Source organism: Scyliorhinus canicula, chromosome 19 (assembly GCF_902713615.1).
Source record: "Scyliorhinus canicula chromosome 19, sScyCan1.1, whole genome shotgun sequence".
Classification (NCBI taxonomy): Eukaryota; Metazoa; Chordata; class Chondrichthyes; order Carcharhiniformes; family Scyliorhinidae; genus Scyliorhinus; species Scyliorhinus canicula.
This window is the reverse complement of record NC_052164.1, coordinates 82728373-82752188: the sequence shown is the minus strand read 5'-3', so window position 1 is coordinate 82752188 and position 23816 is coordinate 82728373. Positions and strand designations below refer to the sequence as shown.

General features: G+C 49.7%; 1 long non-coding RNA gene across 1 annotated transcript in view; it reads right to left on the bottom strand.

Annotated features, from left to right (window-relative positions):
• Positions 1–23579, bottom strand: part of LOC119954299 — a 144696-nt gene extending 121117 nt beyond the window's left edge. Inside the window, exon 1 of the long non-coding RNA XR_005458211.1 lies at positions 23529–23579. This is a non-coding gene — a long non-coding RNA (uncharacterized LOC119954299). The remainder of the gene's footprint in view (positions 1–23528) is intronic.
• Positions 23580–23816: the final 237 nt, after the last annotated feature.

The window sequence follows — 23816 nt, the reverse complement described above, 5'->3', positions numbered from 1 at the left end:
AGGCTATCTTCAGCAAGAGATAATCTAAGCATCTCCCCTAGACATTCAATAGCATTACCATTACTGAATCCCCCATCGTAAAAAGCTACCTGGTTTACTAATATCCTTTAGGGAAGGACATCTGCTGTACTTACCTGGCCTGGCCTATAGGTGACTCCAGATGCACAGCAATATGATTGACTCTTACATGCTCTCTAAAAAATGGCTGAACAAACCAGCCAATGACACCCACATCCCCTGAACAAATAACAGGCTGAACACTCTGAGGATTACCATGGACCAGAAATTGAACTGGACCAGCCCTGTAATTACCATGCCGACAAGGGCTTCTCAGGGATTGGAAATTCTGTAGTAAACAGAATTTTGTAGTCCCCTCCTGACTCCCAAAGCCTGTCCACCATCTATAAAGCACAAGTTCGGAGTGTGATTGAATACTCTCCACTTGTCTGACTGAGTGCAGCTTGAGCAACACTCAGGAAGCTTGACACCACCCAGGACAAAGCTGTCTGCTTGATTGGCATCCCCACAAAAATTCAGTCCCTGCACCACCCATTATGAAATTGGCGCCGGGAAATGGAGAATCTCGCCCCTTGACAATTAATTACTCCCATCCCATTGTACATTACTGGGTCTAGTTTAGCCTGGGCTTTTGTTGGCTCCAGAACATGCTGTTCTAAGAAACGACTCCCACAAGTGACTTATTGGGCGAGATTCTCCGCAAATGCGGAGAATCGTAAAGGCTGCCGTGGGACAGGCCGTAACCCATGGCAGCCTTCACGCCCACTTCCGGGGCCGATTCTCCCCCCTGGGCGGGGCTAGGAGCGCGGCCCCATGCGTCACGGCGGTGCGGCCTTGACGACGGTCGTCAAGGCTGCACGTCAAGCGTCACGCCGACTGACGCAGCCGATGACGTCGGCCGCGCATGCGCAGGTTGGACAACGCCAACCTGCGCAAGCGCAGTTGCCGTCCTTTCCCTCAGCCACCCTGCAAGACGTGGCGGCTTGATCTTGCGGGGTGGCGGAGGGAAAAGAGTGCGTCTGTTACGGACGCACGGCCCGCGACCGATGGGCACTGATCGCGGGCCTATGCCCCCCCTTGGCACGGCCGTGGTACTGCCGTGCCGATCGGACCCCGAGATGCCCCAAATGGGCATCTGGTGCCCGTTTCACGACGGCAGCGAGCAGGTGTGTTTGCTGCCGTGTTGAAACGGGCGTGAAGGCCCGGCCGCTCGGCCCATCGGCCTCGGAGAATCGCCGCTCGCCGTGAAAAACGGCAAGCGGTGATTCGTGGCATGGGTCGGGCGTGGGGGGGGGGAGAATAGCGGGAGGGCGTGAAAAATGGCGGGAGGCCCTCCCGCTATGCTCCCACCCGGCGTGGGAGACGGAGAATCGCGTCCATTGCCTTTGCCATTTCTTATCTCTACCCAAACTGTTTCCGCATTCTCGTTTCCTGAACATAGACTATCCCGCTCCATTGTGCTACCAATATCATGAAATATCAGAGTCACCCCTACACCACATAGGGTTGCAGTGGTTCAAGAAGGCGGCTCATCACCACATTCTCAACAGCAATTCTTTCAGCAGCACCTTCCAAACCCGCAGCCATCTCGAAGGACAAGAACAGCAGATACCTGGGACCAGCACCACCTGGAAATTCCCCTCCAAGTCACTCACCATCCTGACGTGGAAATATATCGCCATCCCTTCACTACCGCTGGGCCAAAATCCTGGAACTCCCTCCCTAACAGCACAGTGGGTATACCTACACCACAGGAACTGCAGCGGCTCAAGAAGACAGCTCACCACCACCTTCTCAAGGACAACTAGAGATGGGCAATAAATACTGACCTAGCCAGTGGCGCCCACATCCTGTGAAAGAATTTCTTAAAAACGTGAGCTACTCCACCTGTACCGGATCCGCCATTCAGAATGTTAACCTTGCTGGAAAAAACATTCTTCAGTTTATATTTTTAAAAGCTGGGGAGAAGTCAACCACTTTTGAAACACCTTGACCGGGATTCTCCCTTACCCGGCGGAACAGGGGGTCCCGGCGTGTTGGAGTGGCGCGAACTACTCCGGCGTCAAGCTGACTTCCGCACCTTTAGGGGCCAAGCCCTCATATTGAGGGGCTATCCCACGCCGGAGTGCTGCCCGCTCCGCCGGCTGGCGTGAACGGCCTTTGGCGCCACGCCAGCCGGGGCCGAAAGGACTTCGCCAGCCGGCGTAAGTCCACGCTTACGCCGGAGCGTCAGCGGCTGCTGACGTCATACCGGCGCATGCGCAGGGGAGGGGGGTCTCTTCCTCCTCACGATGGTGAAGACCATGGCGAAGGCGGAAGAAAAAGAGTTCCCCCACGGCACAGGCCCGTCCGCCGATCGGTAGGCCCCGATCGCGGGCCAGGCCACTGTGGGGGCACCCCATGGGGTCAGATCGCCCCGTGCCTCCCCCCAGGACCCCGGCGCCCGCCTGCGCCGCCAATCCCGCCAGTAAGGTAGGTGGTTTAATCCAAACCGGCGGGAGAGGCTTGTCAGCGGCGGGACTTCAGCCCATCGCGGGCTGGAGAATCGCCGCAGGGGGCCCGCCGACCGACGCGACGCGATTCCTGCACCCGCCGAATCTCAGGTGACAGAGAATTCGGGACACGGCGGGGGTGGGATTGACGCCGGCCCCGGCCGATTCTCCGACCCGACGGTGGGGTCGGAGAATCCCGCCCCTTATCCCCAACTCACCTGCCCTTGCAGGATGCTCTCCATTCAATTTGGAAGGCCTCTAAGTGACCCTCCAATTCCAAGAGCTCACCCACTGTCCTTAATTGGATAGTGAGACTGTCCTGATCCAGTCATTAACTGGCTGTCCTGGGGAAAACCCCACTGAATGAGACCCACCCTTCAGCCTGATGGTGGGGTTCAGAAACCCACAGCGATAATCCTGCCCCTAGTTTCTTCCTGACCCGAATCACTCAATAAGATGTGATGGGAGATTAGCTCCTCACTACAATGTTTAAGATTTCATTGAAAATACCAAACACAAGCATTTATAATAAGCAACTAACTGCAGATGCTGGAATCTGAAACTGAAACAGAAAATACTGGGCAATCGCAGCAGGTCTGACAGCATCTGTGGAAAGACAAGGGAGCTAATTGGGTGGGATTCTCCGACCCCCCGACGGTGCCAGTTTCCGGGCGGGGGTGTGGATCACGGCGCGCCGGTCGGGGGCCGCTGGGAGCGCCTCCCCGGCAATTCTCCGGGCCCTGATGGATCGAGCGGCTGTCGGTTTCTGGTCAGTCCCGCCGGCGTGGATTGGACATGGTCCCACACGGCAGGACCTGGCTGGTAGGCCGGCTAGTGTGGTCATCGCGGGGGGGATCCGGCCCATGGGGGGGGGGGCCCCATGGTGGTCTGGCCCACGATCGGGGCTCACCAATCTGTGGGAGGGCCTGTACCATGGGGTCACTCCTTCCTTCCATGCTGGCCCCTGCAGAGCTCCGGCATGGTGGGCGCAGAGAAGTCACCCCCCTGCGCATGTGCTAGAATATGTCGGCCGGTCTGCGCATGCGCGGAACCATGCCGGCGGTTGTGTGCATGCGCTAACTCGCCCCAGCCCTTTGGAACTGGTTGGCACGCGCCAACCCCTCCGGTGCTGGCCTAGGATTCTGCAACTTCCGGTTGGCCCGACGACGGAGCTCGCATGTGCTAATACCATTCGAGGACCTCGCGTGACAGCTGCGGACTGAGTCCAACGCTGCCAGTCGTGTGGGAGCTGTTCCGCTGGCAGGTGGGGCTTTGTGGGAGCTGGGGGGGATTGGTGGGGGTTGGTCCGGGGGGGCAAGGCTGGTCACAGCGGGGCAGTGTATGGCAGGCCGGGTCCGCACGTGACCGGCGCCATGTTGCACAGTGTGGCTGCTGCAGACCACCACCATAATGGAACCGCCATTATGCGGCTGTATCCGTAGGTAAAGTCTGGGGCTTCATGCTGCATGGCTGCTCGCCCCCCACCTGCTGGTGGATCGGTGCGGGGGTTGCGCCAACTTTCTGGTTGTAAGACCAGGCGGATTCTGCGGACACAGCCACAGGATTGGAGAATCCAGCCCAGAGCCTTTGAATGTTTTAAGGCTGAGCTAGATAGACTTTGATTAACATAGAGGTGAAAGGTTATTGGGGGATAGAACATAGAACATACAGTGCAGAAAGAGGCCATTCGGCCCATCGAGTCTGCACTGACCCACTTAAGCCCTCACTTCCACCCCATCCTCGTAACCCAATAACCCCTCCTAGCTTTTTTTGTCACCAAGGGCAATTTATCATGGCCAATCCACCTAACCAGCACGCCTTTGCATTATGGGAGGAAACCGGAGCACCCGGAGGAAACCTACGCAGACACGGGGAGAACGTGCAGACTCCACACAGACAGTGACCCAGCAGGGAATCAAACCTGGGACCCTGGCGCTGTGAAGCCACAGTGCTATCCACTTGTGCTACCGTATGCAGGAATGTGGGGGTTGAAATTACAAGCAGATCTGCCATGATCTTAGTGAATGGAGGAGCAAACTCGAAGGGCCGAGTGGTCTACTCCTGTTCCTAATCGGTAAATTCACACACTGATTTTCCTTTTGACTATATTTCACTATTCTCTGTTGGCTCACTCTCAAACTTTAATTTTGCTGCCAGAGTCTCTTTAATCTTTTCAACTAATTTTCTGTTTCCTTTCACGTGAGGTAGCCAGATTTTTAAAGTTGTAGTTTATCTAAATCAAAACCTAGGGCGGGATTCTCCGACCCCCCGCTGGGTCGGAGAATCGCCCGGGACCAGCATCAATCCCGCCCTCTGTGTCCCGAACTCTCCGCCACCAGAGATTCGGCGGGGGCGGCAATCCCGCCGCGCCGGGCCCCCCGCGGCGATTCTCTGGCCCGCGATGGGTCGAAGTCCCGCCGCTGTCAAGCCTCTCCCGCCGGCGGGAATCAAAACACCTACCTGACCGGCGGGATTGGTGGCGCTGGGGGGGGGGGGGGGGGCGTGGGGCGATCTGACATCGGGGGGTGACCCCACGGTGGCCTTGCCCGCGATCGGGGCCCACCAATCGGCGGGCAGGCCTGAGCCGTGGGGGCACTCTTTTTCTTCTGCCTTCGCCATGGTCTTCACCATGGCGGAGGCGGAAGAGACCCCCTCCCCTGAGCATGAGCCGGGATGACATCAGCAGCCGCTGACGCTCCGGCGCATGTGCGGACTTACACCGGCCGGCGAAGTCCTTTCGGCCCCAGCTGGCGTGGCGCCAAAGGCCGTTCACGCCAGCTGGCGGAGCGGGAACCACTCCGGCATGGGCCCAGCCCCTCAATGTGAGGGCGTGGTCCCTAAAGGTGCGGAGACTTCCGCCCCTTTGGGGCGGCCCGACACCGGAATGGTTCACGTCACTCCAACACGCCGGGACCCCACACCCCGCTGGGTAGGGGAGAATCCTGGCCCTAATCCTGAGGTTTATTTTTTCTGAAACCTTAGGCAAAAATATAATTTAGCAGAGAAAAGTTTACCCGCAGTGAGGCGAACTTATTTATTTGCCCATCAGATTTATTGAGATTTAAGCATCTGTTGGAACATGTCTGCATCAAATAAGTGCCTAACTTAGAGCCATCTATCCCCTGTGCATCTCCGACTATAAAGTATGGGCTGCCCAAAGGGCAAGAAGCAAGTTTTATTACTCTCCGTTCTCTGTCGTTTCAGTTTCTGAAGAAAGCTCTTAAAAGTGAGTCAGCATTAGCATGTGGGTAGACAGAAGGCACAATTACTCAATAAATAATTATCACCTGAAGTGAATGCTTTGGATGATTTGTTTCACATAAGAGGAATTTGAGTCACTGTGCAATATTTACAGGAGCATTCACCAAAAAAAAAGCCTCATTGGAACTGAAGTACACAACGCCAGACTTCTTAAATATCAAATTAGCAACGTTGCTACTCATGAGTTGAGCTGCTGATAAACTTAATTTATTTCTGTATTGTATCTCGTTTCTGGTTAAAAGTACTTCGTGCTGTTTTTTAAGAGCGATGAATACTGAAGCATTCCCACTTTAATTAAACAATCTTGATTACAATCACTATTTCAGTAATCACAATATTGTCACATTGCCACAATTAGAGTGCTGGTGGCGCTGCTCAATGCCAACTTATTTTGAGGAGTGTGTATTCAAATAAGAGACGAGGGATAACCTCCAATGCCCATCTACAATTACCTGCCAGCTGCTTGGGGAAGTTGAGAATTATAAGAGTTTCATAAATTTTTCAGATTTGAAAACATTGGACTTTTTTTATGGTTTGTGACTGTGGTGAATGTAATATATGTTAATATATATGTTAATTCACACTGTTGTTGTAAGCGCAGTAGCGCTGTCCTACCACTAGGGGGAGTAGCGCTGGGAGCACCTAGGAACTTGTACTGGACTCCACCCTTGGTTCAAGTACCTGTGTCCAGAGTCAGCCTGAGTCACTACAAGTTCATCGACAGGTAACAAGCTGGCTCTGAAGTAAGTCAATTAAAGCCTAGATTCACATCGGAAACATGTGTCTGATGAATTGATGGTTCCATCAATTTAATCGACTTAAGAACAGTAAAAGATCGATTATGGAATCGGCCCTCAAGCCTGGACGCCTGGAACTCAACCCGCAGGATGCAGAGGCTAAAGAAATCTTCTCCCACTGGATTCGGTGCTTCAAGTCCTACCTGGCCGAAGCGAGCACAGCTGAAACTACAGAGGATCAGAAGCTAAGTCTACTGCACATGAGGGTGAGCCATAGAATCTCGACGCAACTAAACTCGGCCAGTTCATATACTGCGCCGCTAGCAGTTCTCGAAAAAATGTATGTAAGGCCCATTACTGAAGTTTACGCTCGCCATGTGTTTACGACTCGCCGTCAGCGGCCTACGGAATCACTTGCTGAATTCCTAAGAGAACTTAACAATTTGTCCAATGACTGTAATTACCAAGCGGTTACCGCGGCTGAACACAGGGAATTGGCGGTACGTGATGTTTTTGTAGCGGGCCTCAGGTCTAACTATGTGCGCCAACGACTGCTGGAAAAGGGGGCCCAGGACTTAGAAACGACTGTGGAAGCTGCGACCACGATGGAGGTCTCCTTCCTCAGCCTTAACTCATTCCCCGCGGACCCTGCGACCCAATCATGGGCCCCCGACCAGCGACTCCCCCAAGTCTGTGCTACGCGGCTGCCCAGCCACCATGCTGCCCCAGCCAGCCACTATGCTGCCCCAGCCAGCCACTATGCTGCTCCAGCCTGCCATTTCTGCGGCCAGAATCAGCACCCTCGGCAGCACTGCCCGGCCCGCAACGCGACCTGCAGCAGCTTCGGGCGAAAAGGGCATTACGCAAGAGTGTGCCTCGCTAAAAGGGCCCCAGCATCCAACTCCCCAGCAACTCGCAGTAACCGCTCCCCTCACTCGCAGCCCCGCGGGTCCCGACTTCCAATGCTACCTCAAGAGCCTCACCCTCAGCTTCAGAGGGCCCCTGCCCCCACTCACGATCTGCAGCCTCGCTACGCTGCAAATTCCCCCCCTCCTCTCTTTGCCAATCTCACTAAGGACTGTAAACCCGTAGCCACTCGTAGCAGGCGGTATAGCCTGCAGGTTAGGGTATTTGTCAGAGCAGAGGTCCGAAGGCTACTCAGTGAGGGGGTTATAGAGGCCAGCAATAATCCCTGGAGAGCTCAGGTGGTGGTCGTTAAGACCGGGGAAAAATTCCGTATGGTGGTCGACTACAGTCAGACTATGAATAGATTTACGCTCCTCGACGCGTAGCCCCTCCCCAGGATTGCAGACATGGTAAACCAGATCGGCCAGTACCGGCTCTTTTCCACGTTGGATCTGAAGTCTGCATACCACCAGCTCCCAATCCGCCCAGAGGACCGCCACTACACGGCATTCGAGGCCGATGGCCGCCACTTCCATTTCCTCCGGCCCCCTTTCGGCGTCACCAATGGGGTCTCGGTGTTCCAACGAGCAATGGACCGAATGGTGGACCAGTACGGGCTGCGGGCCACGTTTCCGTACTTGGCCAATGTCACCATCTGCGGCTATAACCAACAGGACCATGACGCCAACCTCCACCGTTTTCTCCAGACGGCACAGAAACTGAATCTCACGTACAACAAGGGGAAATGCGTATTCCACACATCCAGACGAGCCATCCTCGGCTATGTCGTGGAAAACGGAGTCCTGGGCCCCGACCCGGACCGTATGCACCCCCTCTTAGAACTGCCTCCTCCTCATTGTCCCAAGGCCCTGAAATGGTGCTTGGGATTTTTTTCCTACTACGCCCAGTGGGTCCCTCAATATGCGGACAAAGCCCGCCCACTCTTTAGGACCACACGATTTCCCCTGTCAGTCGAGGCACGCCAGGCCTTCGACGGCATCAAGGACATCGCCAAAGCTGCCATGCGGGCGGTGGATGAATCCACCCCATTTCAGGTAGTGAACGACGCCTCAGAGGTAGCTCTTGCAGCCACGTTAAATCAGGCAGGGAGACCAGTTGCATTTTTCTCCCGTACCCTCTCCGCTTCAGAACTCCGACACTCTTCAGTCGAGAAAGAAACACAAGCCATTGTGGAGGCTATCCGTCACTGGAGGCACTACCTCGCAGGTAGGAGGTTCATCCTCATCACCGACCAAAGATCGGTTGCCTTCATGTTCGACAACTCGCAAAGGGGCAAAATAAAAAACGATAAAATTCTGAGGTGGAGGATCAGGTGGAACAATGACCTCTGCCACCCAGGGGTCACCCGGCTCGCCCACTACATTAGGGCCCGAAACCTGCCTTTCTTCAACGAGGAGGTAAAAGCGGTCACCAGGGACTGCCCGATCTGTGCGGAGTGCAAACTGCACTTCTATAGACCAGACAGGGCCCACCTGGTCAAGGCTTCTAGGCCCTTTGAACGCCTCGCGATTGATTTCAAAGGGCCACTCCCCTCAACTAACAAGAACGTTTACTTCTTAAATGTCGTAGACGAGTTCTCTCGCTTTCCATTCGCTATCCTGTGCCCCGACATGACCTCCCACACAGTCATTAGGGCTCTGCATAGCATCTTCACCCTGTTTGGTTTCCCCAGCTACGTACACAGCGACCGGGGTTCGTCCTTCATGAGCGACGAGCTGCGTCAGTACCTGCTCGAAAAGGGCATTGCCTCGAGCAGGACTACCAGCTCCAACCCTGGGGGAACGGGCAGGTGGAAAAGGAGAACGCGACGGTCTGGAAGACCGCCCTACTGACCCTCCGGTCTAGAAAGCTCCAAGTCTCCCAGTGGCAGGAAGTCCTCCCAGACGCGCTCCACGCTATTAGGTCCCTTTTGTGTACGACGACCAACCAGACCCCTCACGAGAGGCTCTTCATTTTTTCCAGGGGCACTACCACGGGGGTCTCACTTCCGGAATGGCTGAGGACACCGGGCCCCGTACTTCTGAGGAAACACGTCAGGGCGCACAAAACCGACCCCCTTGTTGAGAAGGTGCGCCTGCTCCACTCCAACCCCCAGTATGCATTTGTCGAGTTCCCTGACGGCCGTCAGGACACTGTATCCCTCCGGGATCTGGCACCCGCCGGATCCAGCGCCCCCCTACCCCCACAGAAGGATCTCTCACCCTACACCCCATGCTGCCGCCCCCTTGCGCTCCCGAACAGTCCTTCAGATGAGATGTTCAACTCCTGTCTGTCCTCACAATAAATGGTGGGAGGGGGTGGGACTTAAAGGCAGATTGAAAGTCAGCATCCTGTAGCCTTCCATATTCTTTCCAGGATTTGACCCAGAGACAATGAAGGAATGGCGATGTACTTCCGTATCAGGATGGTGTTTGGCTTGGATGGAACTTGCAGGTGGCCGGGACCACCCTGAGATGTCGGCTCCTTCCTGGGCCAGCTTTTATCTCAGGGAATTAACAAGCCTGCTATTGGGCCCCTGTCCCTCAGCGGCGGAGCTCATACTCCACGAGCCCCACGGGGAGATCAATTGGATCATCCCCATGGGTCTTGTAAAGGTTATAACAGTAGGTCAGCACGGTGGCGCAGTGGATTAGCCCTGCTGCCTCACGGCGCCGAGGACCCAGGTTTGATCCCAGCTCTGGGTCACTGTCTGTGTGGGGTTTGCACATTCTCCCTGTGTTTGCATGGTTTTCGCCCCGCAACCCAAAGATGTGCAGGGTAGGTCGATTGGCCACGCTAAATTGCCTCTTAATTGGAAAATAAATTAATTGGTTACTCTAAATTTTTTTTAAAAAGAAGAAAAAAAGGCTATAACAGTGCTCCAGAAAGATTTACCCATTCAACAGTTCATCAGAAAACACAGCCCCACAAGTTGCCTGAAGCCAACGTTTGGGAGTATAAATCTGGTGTGAAGGCCCAAACTGACTCCAAACAAAGAGGAACGAGATTCTATTTTGCAGAGTCTCACTCCAAACATTAACTGGCCCAACGGTTGTAGTGTTTTAAAGGCTGGCTCTATAAAGTCTTGGTTGTTATAATGTCGCTTAGTGAGTGCGATGAGCCTCAACCTTAGTGTGCTAGAACTCTGCTCATTATATCAACCTGTAGTACAGAGCTTGCCATTCTTCTTGTCAGAGTTTGAGATTAATGGCTGATCAACTCTGCATTTAAGAGATGACTTTTGTATATTTAGAATAGATCAATGCCAGGCATTGTAATGTAAGAATGACAGAGTAGTGATAATCTGATACAGCATGAAGCATGAGGGAGAAGATTAGAGGTCTGATTGAAGTCTGATAAGTGGTTTGGCAGAATGTGTTACATCTCAATAGAATAGTACTGCAGTTGCCATGAGAATAAAAATCATCAGCACATAAACTTTGTCAATGTTTAACCTTCCAAGAAAATATGGGGTGGATCGAAACAAAAACAGAGTCTGTTCTGGGCTGGAATTGAGAGGTCGCTCCTGCTGCTACAGGCGGCAGGGATGATCCCGCTATCTAACGGAACTCTGTTTTTTTTTCCGATTGTCCAATGGGGAACGCCCCCTCAAGACTGCACTCGGTCACATTTCCTGCACTGAGGATCTCCACTAGCCGGAACTCCACAATTGCAGAAGAGATGGAGATGCCATTTATAAATGATGCCCCAATCTCTTGACCCCCCCGACGTGACCCCCAGACATCCCCAATGACCCAACTCACATATAAGGGGGTCCTCACAATGGGTGGGATCCAGATCGCAACATCTCGCGAGATCCCGTTAGAGCTCGCGAGGCACGGCGAGCCGGATAAATCTCAGAAGAAGCCTCTCCTGGCCGCGTCCTGCCCCAGTTCAGGCGGGATGTGGCTGATAGATCATACCCTGTGTCTTTTGCGGCACTTAAAATATTCACAGAACTTCGGGGAAAAAAATCTGTAATTGAATCAAGTTGTTTGCATTGAACGCAATATAAATGAACACCTTCTGATTTAACGTAAGGGCTTCAAATCTTAATTGTGAATGCATGACTACCACTGCAGCCCCAAAAGGTTAATAGGAAACTCAGGATTAGTCATTGCGCCCTGCTGAGCAAGTGGATGAGTTCTATATTTGGTTTACGCTGGTTAGAATCTGAATTTCAACTATACAGGCTCAAATAGCAAGTCGAGGAATAGTTTTCTCTCGTTCATCAGGGATTTGAAAAACATGCATTAAACTGTGAATACATTGCCAGGATACCATTAATGTAAAAAGTCCGTTCAATAACCAGATCTACTTCTGTTGCTGTAGTTACTGCCATGGATCTTTGTTAGTTGATGCATGAAAGAAAAAAGCTTTTAGGAAAACCTTTTAGCAGGGCGCTAACAATGGTACTGTCATTGTGAAAAGGGATGTTTTGTCTCTCCTTGGGAGGGGAGTATATGCCTTTTCCGAAAGAGATCAGCACACATGATTTTAAAATTGTCCAAATTGGGCAAATTCTTTCATCCGCAAATGTATCAGAATAAGTCCAATTCAGGCTCTTTGTTTCTTTTCATCATTTTTATGTCTTTTACCCCCAATATTGACCCTACTATTGACATAAATGAAGATATTGTTCAATTTGTTTAAAACAAAACATGCTTCAAAACACATAATTATTTTTTTTAAATGTAGCTTTCCACATCTCAGCTGTCACTTAGAACAATAAGTTGTTCTATTTGCACCATGACGCTTTGCATCAGACACTAATACAAGCAGAGAAAGAAGACACAGATGTAAGATTTTGCGTAAGAGATGCTGAGGAGAACTTTTCACATAGTGAGTTGTAATGGCCTGAAACTCGCTGCCCATGAAGGTAATAGGAGCGGAGGTGGTCGGCGATTTCAAAATGAAATTGGATGGGCCTTTGAGGGAAACAAACTTGCATAGAGTTCTGGGCATAGCGCAGGGGAATGGGACTAACTTGATTTCCTTATAGGGAGCCAGCATGGACTCAATGGCCTGAATGGACTATTTCTGTGCTGTTATTACTCTATGCAGCAATAAATATAAAGTGTAAAGCAACACATATTAGCGTGCCTTCATTCAAAGTAAATAGCATAGATAAATATATCTTGCACCCAAATTGCAGCAAGATACGCAAGCAACAGAAACAATTTTGGCAGGTTTGTCAGAGGAAGTGTTGGAAGTACAAATTATTACAATGTAAGAATAATACACATTCTCTCTGGCAATCTCAATGACAGAAGTAAGCGAGGGGACAAGTTAACTTAAGGACAAATTGGTGAGTGACAATGCTACGGAGCAATCCAACGGAAAACCATGAGCTGAACTTATGCAGACTGGCAAAATACCATTTTATGCCAGCTCCAAAAAGCAAAGCAGATTAACCCTCCTTGTGGCAATACAAGTTGGCTCCTGGTCGTATATTTAGATTGTACATGTTTAGCATTGTTAGGGGAAGTACTAATAATAAAGGATGAATTAATATGAATGCATAGTGAAGATTAAGAACTGATAAGAAATAAATTTTAAAAGGGGTTTGTGAATGTCTGTTAAAAGGTCAGCCGATGCCGTTGTTTTAAGAATCAGCAAGTTGACCCGTGTAACACTTGAAAACTATGCCAATTAATGTTCTGGCTGCAAGACCTGCATTATGAAATGAAAATGAAAATTGCTTATTGTCACGAGTAGGCTTCAATTAAGTTACTGTGAAAAGCCCCTAGTCGCCACATTCCGGCGCCTGTCCGGGGAGGCTGGTACGGGAATCAAACCGTGCTGCTGGCCTGCTTGGTCTGCTTTAAAAGCCAGCGATTTAGCCTTGTGAGCTAAACCAGCCCCTCATTAGGTGACCTTGCCCACAACAACACAGTCTTAAAGTTGGATAGCAAGGACAGTTGCCTAAGCAATAGAGATGGAGAGCAATATAGTTGCCTCAGCAATACTAAGATAAGCTAGTAGGCCTCTAGAATGGGTTTGGGCGTAAATATATGCCTGGTACAGGATGTATCCACTTTAGTCAACATCTATGTGAAACGTCAGCTTGAAATATATATATCTTTTTGTGTATAAATTTAGAGTATTCAATTCATGTTTTCCAATTAAGGGGCAATTTAGCGCTGCCAACCCACCTACCCTGCACATCTTTGGGTTGTGTGGGCGGAACCCACGCAAACACGGGGAGAATGTGCAAACTGCACACGGACAGTGACCCAGAGCCGGGATTGGACCTGGGACTTCGGCGACGTGAGGCAGCAATGCTAACCACTGCACCACTGTGCTGCCCTTAGATTGAAATATAAACAATGTCTATCTACATGCGAAGAATGGTATTGGAAGGTGCAGTTTTCTGTAAAACACCAGAGTTCGGATTAGCCCTTGGTCTGGCCTGTCGCTCCTGCAAATGCTTGAATAAACGGTTGTAAACCTGAGCCTCCTGCAAATCGTTCGTTCGTAGAAGTTAGGGATAACAGATTGAATAGCTACAACAAGCATCCACACAGGGCTGAAACCACTTCACACTGCAACTAAACCCGACGTGTAAATCAGGTGTGCAAGTCCAACCTCAGTCTGAAATGAAGCAAATTTTAATTCAAATCAAAATTAATTTTCCGCACCTCCAATTCGAAAATAAATGCAACTTTATTCTGCAAATTGCATGCTAAAAGTTCTCTGGAAAGTTTGAATAGCTCCAGATCTGGCTTCACTGAATCGTATTAATAATATGAATTGGTAATTGTGCTGGAGCATGCTTCACCAAAGATAGTTCACAACTGCAGGAATGGTGGGTTTTTAAAAAATATCTCAACGACACTAGTGGGGAGACGAACTGATGGTAAATCATACCTTTCTTCACAGGAATAGGAAATAGTAGTCAGAAAGTCAAGCCTGCTGCAGGCCATCTTGTGTCTGGCGAGGCTTTAACAGAGATCTGGAAACAGATGAAAACAGGTTCCCTCTTGACTGGAAATATTGCAAAGCTCTTGAAAATGGGGACGATGAAAGCAGAAGGAGAAAGTGAGCCACTCAAAAGCTTAAATCTCCAGCCTGAGCAGGCTTTCCTGAGGTAAAAGCAAAATAAGGAGATGCCACACAAGATAAAGTGGCATGAAGGAAAGTTTTGCCGTTTTCTTTGGTGGCGAGTAGGGAACAGGAGTTAAAATAGCCTAGGACCTGATTTCTACTGCAGTCTGTAGGGAACCACACTGAGCAGTGTTGTTACATTTAATATCAGGTTGTGAAAGTCACAGGAATGATGTAAGAAAAATACCTTGTTATTATTGTCAGGAAACAGAGCTAGTTGTAAGTAATCAATATGTATATTTGTGGGCATTGGAAACAAAGTATAGCTTTAAGTAAGTTTAATCTTGTGTTTCTCTGTCAGAAAAATGTTGAAACATTATTTAGCTCCATGTTAAATAAAAGTGCTTTCATGTCTATGGATTTTGAAACTGTTCCTGCATTGAAATTAAAGATTTACAACGTGAAAACAAATAGAGTTTAAAGAAAGACTAGGCTGTTGCTTAGCAACTGGGGCCCACAGTGAAATGCATAAGCACTTGTGGTTCAGTTGGAACCAGATACCTGAGAAGAAAGCAGCTCTCACACTAACTGCCAGCACCGGCGGGGCAATGGCGTAAAGGGCAGAAATCAAGTCCCCGAAGCTAAAACAACAGTAGTTCCAGAAACCAGGAGATAAAAGAGAAATTTCAGGCAGACTGAAGTCAAGTACTGTTCAATGAAGTTAAAGATAGAGTTGTAAGGTGAGGACCTGTTGAAGTTGGCGAGTGAGAAGTCCGACATCGGAAGTAATTCCAAGGTTCAATACACCCTGTGAAGCAGTAGTGTTCTGTTGACATGGTTGGGTACATGAGAGACTTTGTGGAAGCTTGAACGCACAAAGCAATCCAAGGTGTTGAAGTTGTTGAAAGTGTTGGTGAAGGAGCCTTGGTGAGTTGCTGCTGTGCATCTTGTAGATGGTACACTCTGCTGCCACTGTGCACTGTGGTGGAGGGGGTGAATGTTAAGGGATGCCAATCAAGTAGGCTGCTTTATGCTGGATGGTGTAGAGTGAGGAGTATTCCATCGCGCCCTTGATTTATACCTTGCACATAACGGACGGGTTTTGGGGGTGAGTTACTCCCCACGGAATTCCCAGCCTCTGACTGGTCTAACAGTCACAGCAATTACATGGCTGTTCCAGTTCAGTTTCTGGTTAATAGTGACCCCCACAGCATCCGGCGACGGGGATGAGCTGAGTGGACACACGAAAGGTGGCTCTCCTCCGGGAATTCAGAAAATCAGCACTTTTAGCATGAAAATAGGCCACTAAATCTGTTGAAACCCACCCACCTCCCACCAAGACCAGCACAACTACCAAGAAATGCCCAGGTATAACTCTAGGACCCGGAAAGACGGTGGAATCAGTAAAAGCCTCGAGAGGAAGAACGAGGGTCTGCGAACATGGGGGCGAGCCGGAAATGGCCACACCTGAACAGGCTGGGTCACCAGGACTCACGCTGGACTACCCACCGATAAGCGAGTGGATAAACCTCCTGACCCAGAGCTACTAAAACACAGGGATGCCATCAAGCTCGAAATGATGGCAACAGTAAAGGCGGCGGTTGGAGAAGCCCTGGCCCCTTTCAAAATGGCGCCAGAAAAGACAGAGCAGCAGTTGGAGGCACAAGAGGTGACTATCTTGTTATGCTCTTGGCGGAGCATAAGCTGCTTCCTTGAGGTGCACTCTGACAAAGGAAGGTTTAGACGTGGAGATAGCTTCAACATGCTTATTGAACTATTAACAATTCTCCTACTTGGATTCGACTCTATCGTTAATCCTTCTATAGCTACTCAGACTCAGACTGACGAACCAGTCTGCTACAATCCACGTGGTGGGTGTGATGGTCAATCAACCCTGTGTCTTTACTCACTGAGTGTCTCCACTGGAAAGAGGAAGATCATGTGTGCTGTGTCCTTTATATATGGGTTGGTGTAGTGCCCCCCTGTGGTAGTGTCACCTCTGTGTGTATCGTGAATGCCCATTGGTCGTGTCCTATCTTACTGCCCTATTGGTTGAATGTCTGTGTGTCGTGTCTCTGGTGCTCCCTCTAGTGTCTAGCTAGTCTATGTGTATTTACATTAACTCCTTGTGTATTTAAAGTGATGCATATCACCACAGTGACAGTCAGAGAACTGGGGAAAGCGGCGACTGACCAGAGTGACCTTGGCACTGAAGGGGAAGGTTGAGGACCAGGAGATCCGGTTGAGTTGCCAAAACCTCTGCATCATGGGTCTGTTGGAGAGTATCAAGGAGAGGTTGCTCAGGCCAAAGCCTAAAGTGGGAGAGCAACCAAGGGCTATCATTGCAAAACTTCACCGGTAGCAAGTTCAGGAGAAGATTCTAAACTGGGCAAGGGACACACGGTCCTGCCAGTGGGACAGACCTGACCAAGAAACCGTTCTGAATTTATCACAGCCAAGGCAGCCCTTTACAAGAATGGAATATGATTTGGAATGCTGTACCTTGCCAAACTGAAGGAATACTACTTCACTGCACCCGCCAGGATGGATGGGTTCATGCCCAGACATGGGCTGGGAAAGCAGCAGCAACAGCGGCAATAGTAGATACAAACTCTGTGTAAAGAGCAGAAAAGGCCAATTGCATGGGACAGAACTTCCTCACTTTCAACTTAACTTTGAGTCCCAGGAAGGAAGGGGGTGAGAGCGATAAGGTGCAGAAATAGGTAATGGAATAGGCTGGGGTGGTGGGAGGGAAAGGAACACAATGGGCGGGGGAGGATAAAGATTGACCATGCTAAATGCCGACAGAAGATAGAAAAGTTACAGTCGCTACTCTCAGTACATAATGGCTTCGGGTACACTTTCCGGCAGGATTTAGATGAGGAAGATGCTCCCGATTGGCAAGAGTTAAACAAAAGCGCCCAAAAATACGTAGAGAACACAGGAAATCAAAGTCTAACCCCCCATGCCCCAAAAAGAAAAGCACCCGCAGCACCGACTGCAAAGGCAGCACACACCCCCACTCACAATTCGATCCCCATGAATCCGGATACCACAGAATGCAGGTCATCGGATCAGGACGAGCCTGATATAATTTATACTATCCCACTATTATTAACCCAATTAAGAGACGCTTGCGTGAAAATTATTCCATTCCAGCCCACCACAGACCCGCACAGCTTCATTGAGGAGGTGAACCAACTAAAAGTTATGTACGGCCTAGATGAGAGGGAGGAAGTAAAGCTAATAGTTATGAGCCTTAGCCAGTCTGTACGGTCAGCTTTGCCAGAACCCCAAAAATGTAGCAGGAGGAGAAATGAAAACAACCATATTAGATGCCATCGGGTATAACAAAGGAGATCCAGTCGAGGGTTTAAATCACTGCAGGCAAAAGAAGGGAGAACATCCAACTGCATTTGCCGGTCGCCTCTGGATACATTTTAAGGCAGTATTTGGGGATTTCGACCGCGCACACCTAAATGAGGAGGACACCACTAAATGGTCCCGCACCTTAGACTCGCATGCCACAGACGCAGGTCAAAAGGCTTGTGTAAACTACAACCCCACAGACCACACACACAATGAGGTTTGGGTACTTAAAAGACTTTCTAGAGCATGGGAACAAACCCTACACCGACAGACAGATCAGGACGATATAGAAGCAAACATGCACCCAGTTAGGACGAGCCAGGACCCAGCATGGATAAACGAGGGTAGACACGAGGGACAGCACCCCAGAGCACAGGCACCACGCGATTGTTACAATTGTGGCCACGTAGGATATTACGCCCGCGATTGCCGAGAAAACCCCCCCGAACCATCAACGATACCAACAACCAAACCCCCATCTAGGAACAATGTTAGGCCCATGCATAATGTTAGCGCCTGTTCAGACGACTTAGCGTTCAATTCCCTAGATTGACGTTGTTCGGACTCCCCAACTTGGGTCTGTGACACACGCTGGGCCAAATCAGGCAGACCAGTAGTTGCAGTCATTGTCCGGGTGCATACAGTCGATTTTCTCTGGGACACAGGAGGATCCCACACCACTTTAAACTCCTCCACCATGTTTCAACAGGACAAATGGCCCACCACAGACACCATGACCCTGAGTGGATTCACAGGCCACATACAACAAGGATATATCACAGCTCCCATGCCTATCCAGATAGGGAACATTAACACCTAACACCCCATCGTTTTAGTTGACTTACCCCAAACCGCAGAGCACATTTTAGGCATTGACTTTACGAGCTCCCATAACCTTTCATTTGACACAGTAAACAAATGTGTTTGGTGAATGGCTAAAACAGCTGGGGCTCCCTTACGCTTACATTAGGGGATTATGAAAACAGGATTTGCTCAGTAGGGGACTATTGGTTTAATCCGCAAACAATTAGTGCAGACCAGATGATCAGAGAGGTCCTCATAAAACACAAAGCTTTGTTTTCACAACACAAACACGACTGTGGGAAGATCCCAGGTACAGTGAGTATTTCAGGTCCCGATCCAAAGCCGCAAAAGAAATACGGTTTCCCGCAGCAAGCCAAGGGTGAGATTTCAAAGGTGCTCAACAATTTGTTAGACCAAGGAGTTATTTGACCCATAGCTTCCACAAATAATGCCCCAATTTGGCCGGTAAAAAAGACCAATTATTCATGGCAACTAATGATCGATTACCGAGAACTTAATAAGGTAACCCCTTTAGCAGCCCCCACTGTTGCCACGAGTCCCGCGACCATGCTCAAACAGGGAGTACAGGCAAAGTATTTCACAGTGCTGGACTTCAGCAATGGCTTTTGGTCCATCCCGTTAGACAGGGCCTGCCAGTATAAATTTGCATTTACGTTTCAAGGGCAGCAGTACACGTGGACATGTTTTGTTATGCTCTTGACGTAGCATAAGCTGCTTCCTTGATGTGCACTCTGACAAAGGAAGGTTCAGACTTGGAGATAGCTTTAATACATTTATTAAACTATTAACGATTCTCCTACTTGGATTCGACTCTCCTGCTAATCCTGCTATAGCTACTCAGACTATCTAACCAGTCTGCTAGAATCCACGTGGTGGGTGTGATGTGTTTAATCAACCCTGTGTACTCACTAAGTGTCTCCACTGGAAAGAGGAAGATCATGTGTGCTGTGTCCTTTTATATGGGTTGGTGTAATGCCCCCCTGTGGTAGTGTCGCCTCTGTGTGTGTCGTGAAAGCACATTGGTCATGTCCTTTCTTACTGGCCTATTGGTTAAATGTCTGTGTGTCACACAGCCTAATACTTCTGGATGCGGCCCTGACATCTACAGCAGGGATGGGCACAGCCTGTGGTGATGCCTTCCCTGGTGTCTTTGATGAAATGAGTGGCCATCCTCTAGACAGCTGTGGCCTGGGGGGAGGGGCTGCTTTTTGTGGCTGTCCCCCTGTGGGCCAGCTGCTCCCTCTTTGTTGACAGAGGAGGAGGTTGAAGGGGTCACAGGTTAAGCGAATTTGGAGGGAGCAGACAACCTCTGAGAGTCCCGAGTGGATGAACCAGGGAAGTACAGCTGTTGCTCCTCTTCCCTTTGGGTGCTTGAGGGCTGACTCCTTGAGGAGGAGGGGCACCTGGAGGAACATAGAGGTGCCTTGTTCCTCTGCATGAATTCGCCCCTGGCGATGGAGAGCAGGTCAGCTCACTGGGCATTCTGCTGGACCAGGGTTGCCATGGCGTCCGCAATCCTCCCTATGGAAAGCTTGATACATGCACACATGGACACTACTTCATCAGAGAGCAAGTGGATGGATTATTCCTACTCACGTACCACTCTGTTGCGGGCTCCCAACAACACTGCCTAATGGTCTCCCACCTCGCTGACTCTCCACCTTGAGATGGAAGGCTGGATGTGGAGGCTTGTCATCTGATTGGGACCTCACAAATGCCTCTTTCCCAGCAGTCCTCTGAGATTTGGGGAGCTCAGCTGACCTGGCCTCGACCCCCTACTGCGGTGACCACCAGATTGTGGGACCCTTCCTGAACTAGTACTAATACCCATTGAGCTGTGCGTTCCCGAGCTGGTGGAGGGTGAAGGCCTGGGTCTCTTCCTGGAGGCATCATTAAGTGTGAAAGTAGAGTGCAAGGGACAGCATCAGCTGCCTCCAACATTTGACCCTTGGGTTTGCATATATTTGAGGTACTGAAAACAGGCTGAGAAGATACACATAGGCCAGGAATGTCACAATAGTCATGAGACCCTGGCTGGAATCGATACTGGCCATCTGCAAAAGCACCCAAGTCAAGGCATAAACCTGTTATTGCTATATGGACTTTGTGATTACCCACTCCAAAGATTATGAATATGTAACAGGCACAGGTGATCAACTTTGCAGCAGAATGAAGAACAGACAAAAGAACCCACCAGACTTTATAATGAGCTGATGACTGGTCAGACAAGGGGGGTTTCAGAGGACAATGGGTCTTGATTGAATCACCTTGGATAAACGGGAGTATCCACTCTCGCCCATTAACAAGTTGGGGTTTGGCTAGGATAATGGCCAGTGGTGGGCGTGTATCTATAACTCAACCCTAGCTTCCCAGTATAAAGGAAGCAGCATCGAACAGATCTGGAGCAATAACCTGGGAGTTCCCCAGGCACAACCATTGCAGGAAGAAAGGACGCTGGGTTTTGAACCCAGAGAAGACATCCACATCGAGTGATCGTAGCCTGCCAGCCTTCTTTACTAAGTGCGGGTAAAACCCAAAGCTCGGCTGCGAGTCTGAGTCATATTTTGTTGAGAAATAGAATTGTGAATAAAATTGCGTTAAACTGTGAACCTGTTTTGTCCTTTGTTCATCTCACAAATAAGGGCACTTGGGTAAATCTTTTGAGTAAGTAAACTGGCCAAACGTATCAGAGGTTTTAAAGATACAACAGATTGGATGACTCCTGACTGGGTGATGCCCAAAACCGAGCATCCCACCGCCAATTGCTCTGTCCTGCATCAATTCTGTGAGCGCAATATACCCTCTCCTTGAACTTCGTCAATGACCTGAGAAACGATCGCCTCCTCCCCTCCCGTCATATCACGATCTCTGTGATTGTGATGGAACTTCTTCTGCTCAAAGAAGAGGAAATGTTTGAGAGGAGTTGCATGCATTGAAATTTGATTAATTGGTCATTCCTCCCCTTGTAAGATAGCGAGTGATCACTGGTGCGATTTGGACAGGAGGGTTATGCACCAGCTTCCTCCAGAGCGTTGAGCACATTCACACATTGGGGGAAGGCTCTGACAGGTATGCGATTTGCAGAGGTTACTGGTTCCCTCTGCATCTATGCCGGTTCTCCACTTATCCCGTCCCACCCCCCAACCCACTTCCCTGTAGTGTTCCGTGCCTACTGAAGGGTGAAGGAGGCACAGCGGTCACTCCACCTCAGTGTAGTTACACTCAAGTGGAGCTGTGAGGCAGGATATGTCATTGCCACTGGGTCTTGGACCCTGAAACATTGGAGCCTTTGTGGCTTATGTGAGTGCCTGATGAAACCTACACAGGTGGCGCATTCATCCTATTCCAGTCCTCTGTGGTCGACCCCTTGTGTGTCCCCTAGCACTGACGGCATTGACCATCTGCGCCAATCCAAGGTGGGTTTCCCTGCTTAGCCTCCCCTTCCCAACAGGTTCATGAACACGTTCCTGTGAACCTGCACATGTCCCAGCAGGACATGCTAGGAGGCGGCACTGAATATCTGGATATCTGTGCATCTTTGAAATATGGTACCCAGATATCATAGAATACCAACAGCGCAGAAAGGAGGCCATTCAGCCCATCGGGTTGGCACCGACCCTCAAGGCCCACTCCCCTGCTCTATCCCCATAACCCCACCTAATCTTTGAACATGATGGGGTAATTTAGCATGGTCAAATCACCTAACCTGCACATTTTTAGATTGTGGGAAGAAACTGCAGCACCCGGGGGAAACATATGCAGACATGGGAAGAACGTGCAAACTCCATACAGACAGTCACCCAATGTCAAAATGGAACTGACACAGCCTGGCGCTGTGAGGCATCAGTGCTAACCACTGTGCCACCGTGCCGCCCATTGTGCTACCATGCCGTCGTGAAGGTGAGGGGTGCGCCATCAAGCGTGCCCTGCCATGGAACAAGGCGCAAAACTCCCGAGTGCATAACTAATGACATTGGGACCAGAAGATATGGCGCATTGCCTGTCAGCCGCTGCAGTGGGAAACACTCTCCATCACCACCCCAGCCACAGGACCTGGTTACGGATGGAAGAATTCCATCCAATATTTCAGGTCAATGACCTTTGATCATTGAGGTTGAGGGTGAGTGACACCAATCAGCAGACGACTAGTGGCAATTTTTAAATTCTGGGATGTTGCTTCATTTCCATGGTGATTGCATACTTTTCTCCTCAGCAAGACCTGGCCCTATATAATCTGTAGCTCTGAATGTGAAAATCAGAAGTGCCTGCAGTAGGTTTTCGATTCCACCTGCACTTTAGTGATCACTATTCTTTTAAAAATTACGTTTTCATTACAGCACAGAATAACTGTGTTGTTTTTAAGATGTAGAAATCTGCAAATAATATTTGATTCATGTTTAATAAGAGATAATGATTAATTTTTTTTTTAAAAATCGATCTGCATGATTTCAGGCAGCAACACTTGAGATTTGCACTTGCCGTAACAAGACGAGCTCAATAAAATGGGCCTAACATTATTCCAGCTCCCTTAGCTATCAAATCTTCCAACAGAAAATAAAGATGCCCTTAGCAGAGGCATTAATTGAGTCAAAATGCGTGATTTATTGTACCTTGGAGGAAGCAATTACCCAAATTATTCCATGTGTCGTGAAAAATCCGAAACAATCATTTGGAAAACACAGCTGGAATTTATTGCCAGCCATTGTGCTGGGCGCTGTGACACTGTGAGAGAAGGAGGCTGATGTGGAAGTTAACGTGAAATTTTAAATGTCAGGACGCCAAGGTGTTGCTCTGTAAATCTGTCGGCAAGCGCTGGGGCTGATATAAATCATACAAACAGTCATTCAGGCTCAGGCATCAATAAGCCACTCACCAGTCTTCCACTGCCAGCTATGCTGCTTATTATTGCTTCTTCTGTTTTGTGGTGGAGGGCGTCACTGCTCTTGAATAATGAAAGGTCATTTCAAACAGTCACCAATCCTTCGGCTGAACTACAGGCACTCTGCTAGGATCTTAAGTGGTTGAGGCCCACAGGCTTAACAGCAAACCAGGAAGTTCCTTCTTACCTCATGGCAGAACTTCCAAATAACAAAAGCCATAATTTCACAATCTATATATTGGATAAATCCATCATTGACCTGATTCCCAAAAGGTGTGTATT